The 3,201-nt window shown below is 41.9% G+C and overlaps 1 long non-coding RNA gene across 1 annotated transcript; it reads right to left on the bottom strand.

The window, feature by feature from the left end:
* Window positions 1–2,567: 2,567 nt before the first annotated feature.
* Window positions 2,568–2,781, bottom strand: LOC121812985. The gene is made up of 2 exons (XR_006053444.1): window positions 2,728–2,781; window positions 2,568–2,643 (listed from the first exon to the last, which is right to left on the bottom strand). It is a non-coding gene; the product is annotated as an uncharacterized LOC121812985 (long non-coding RNA).
* Window positions 2,782–3,201: the final 420 nt, after the last annotated feature.

Below are 3,201 nucleotides of genomic sequence, written 5' to 3'. Positions count from 1 at the left end.
CTCCATCACATTGTCTGAATACACCTGCACCATCACTTCTACTGTTTTCAGTCTGTCTGCGTTCTCCAGCTGGCACTTATAGATTTTAGGGAAGTCAGCTCCAGGTTCATACTGCAGGTAAAAGTGGAAAAGCTTCAGCTCCTCTTCTCCCAATTTCTTCAACATTTCCAGGAGCTGCACAGGTGAGGGCTTCTCCATCTTTGATCTGTTAAACATGAAATCATGTGAACAGTCAGTCTCATCACATCTACTTTTTACTAATTTAATATATTTCACAGCAGATTACATGTTTGATTATTTAAGATTTACTTAGGATTGATTTTTTTTTCTGGATCGATTCTTCTGTAATGGGAATAACATCACAAACTGCATGATAAAGAATCAATAATGAGACCTGATGTCTGTGAAGGTTCTCATGAGACCTGATACAATAAGAACTGACCCCAAAACACCAAAGGATCATTAAAAGAGAATTGTGCAGAACTAAGTGTAACATGTAACTTTAACTCTAACACTGCTGTTAAAATGTAAATGAAATAAAAACGGATTGAACTGATCAACGTGTCAACAGAATACAAAGAGAGCTTACAGACTTTAGAAAACTGTTTAAAATCAGCTGAGTGAATAAAAATGTAATATGAATTTAAATAAAGAAAATAAAAGCAGAAGACTCCAGAAAAAAATGAAGGTTCTCAGTCATCCAGGTCATTGTAGTCAAAGGAGCTTGGAAAGAAAAGCGTCTGGACTTCTTTAAGTTGCTTGAAGACATTTCACCTCTCATCCGAGAAGCTTCTTCAGTTCTAAGGTCAAATGGTGGAGAGTCCCAGATTTAAACCTAGTGGGAATTTCCCTCCAAAGAGGGACAAAGGACCCCCGATGATCCTCTACCTAATCACATGAGCCAAGGTGTGAAAGCGGGTTTAGGTCACAATCAGCCAGGGTTTCGGGTTCATCACTGAGAGGGACAATAGGGCTTTGGAGTTGACGTCATGCCGCAATGCATTGTGGGAGCGCAGCTCCATTTTTGGGGTCTACGAATCAAAACAAACACACTGTGTTGGAACGACGACGACAAGAAACATGCTTAAAAGCAGTCCAGATTGCAGATTGCGTCCAGAGGCGAAGCAGCGGTACTTGAAAAAAAATAGAGTGCATCGCAAATCTGGACCCATTTGAAATACGGCAGTGGAGTAAAGACCCAGACGACTTACCGCCACTGTCCTACCCCGATATCTTCACGTATCTTGTTTGTGGAGTAAGCGCTTACACAGCGAACCAGTTTCGTAATTACAAGTCACTGGAGGCGCACATCCAATTTACAAATGGCTGGGTGCAAGATTTGGCTATTTTCAAGCCGCCAAACTCTGAGTACGTCGTCAAAGTAAGTCAGCTGGAGTGCACCGAGTGAAATAGCCATTTTTCACCCCCCACCATAATTAATGTTACACATTTATCATTTAACTGCTAAAATATCGTTATCATATTATATGCCCATAATTGTAAAGTACATGCAAATTAACACATTGATAATCGGGTAAATTATTAACGCCAATTTGTGTCCTTCCTGTCTCATTTCATTTATTGTCTTTACATCAACCAATCAAGTCACTCCATTCTATGTTTGATCGCAATTTCTATAACTTCCGAGACCACCAACGATAATATTATTCAGCTATAAAGTGTGATGTGAACATATTTAGAACTTACCGGAATGAAAATGTCTTGAGCACACCAACTGATATCTGGAGACGTAACAGAACTTGATATCAGCAGTACCACACAGCAAGTACGAACCATGGCTATGCTTTCGCTCCTTACTTAGACCCCCAAAATGGCGGATCGGGCCAAAATCCTTTCCACGCCCACCCCCGTGACATCACGCTCCAAAGCCCTATAGGCCCCCTAATGATCCTCTACCTAATCACATGAGCCAAGGTGTGAAAACGGGTGTGGGTCACAATCAGCCAAGGTTTCAGTTTCCTGAGTTTAGATGGCCCTCAATTAGCCCTATCAAGAGTTATTCTTGAGCCTGTTTAACATGAGGTTTCTAAATCAGGAATCTGGTACCAAGGAATTCATTATAATAACAGTTACAATATAATTATCTGATGAAGGGTTAACTCTGGTTCTTGGAGATATTCTCAGGGCTGCACTCACAGACTGGAGCTGATCACTCGCTCTAAAACACAAACACACCAGTTTCACACAAATCCTAATAACTAATAAATATCAGGTGGAAATGTCTCACGCTCATTAAACTATTCGTCCTTGTCCATCCAGCAACACCTGAAACATCTGAGTGAAAGTTCCTCCCTACACTGTGTTTGAAGCAAAGCACAAAGGAGACACCTGCTGGAGCAGCTGGAGTCCTGCAGACACTCAGCCTCTTCACTACACAAACACCTCCCACAACATCCACCCTATACACTCTGACTGCTGTGTTTGTGGAAACACTCCAACACCCATTGCTTCACATATGAACATAGAAATGTGTGTGAAAAGGAGGTGAGCTGACGTTAAACACGATGGAGGATTTATTCAGAAACACTGAGTCACAACACAGATGACCATAAATTACGAAAGAAATGCTTCACCCGTTTGCTCTTAGAGGACACAGAGCTGGGTGGAGGTCCAGGCTGGTTCCTGTGAATAATGATGGAGCAGTGATGTGAGTGCTGAGCTGTGACATGGAGAAGAGTCATGGACAGTTAGAGATGGTCATCTCACCTCTGAGCTTTGGTCTGGCTCTCATGTTCCCCACACAGAGTGCTTTTAGAGGGAGGGACTCCCTCCTCTCTGTCCTCACACTGATCCATGCTGCTCATTCACATCAGCTCACACACACTTTCTACCTTCACCTGCAGAGGAAACACAAATCATTCATGTGCACATCAACCTGTGTGCTGTCCAAATATCAGCTGCTTCTTTCCTGCTTCATCTCAGTGTCAGCTGAGAGAATGACAAACCCACTATGTGTCAACATTTGATGATGAGAAATGTGAAATGATATTGACCTAAATCTGTCCTAATGATAATGAGAAGCTTTGATGAGTTGTGACTCTCTGAGGTGTTACTAGGATGTAGAAGCAGTGCAGCCCTGAAATCTTTGCTATTTTCACTTGATAACAGCAGCTGTTTAAAGTTATTGAGAGTATTTGACAGAAAAGTGAATGTAAATGTGAGATACTGTGTGCTCACAGC

Source organism: Haplochromis burtoni, unplaced genomic scaffold (assembly GCF_018398535.1).
Source record: "Haplochromis burtoni strain Fernald_Lab_line unplaced genomic scaffold, NCSU_Asbu1 Contig_1011, whole genome shotgun sequence".
Classification (NCBI taxonomy): Eukaryota; Metazoa; Chordata; class Actinopteri; order Cichliformes; family Cichlidae; genus Haplochromis; species Haplochromis burtoni.
Note: the sequence above shows the minus strand (reverse complement) of the source record. Positions and strands in the feature narration are given on the sequence as shown.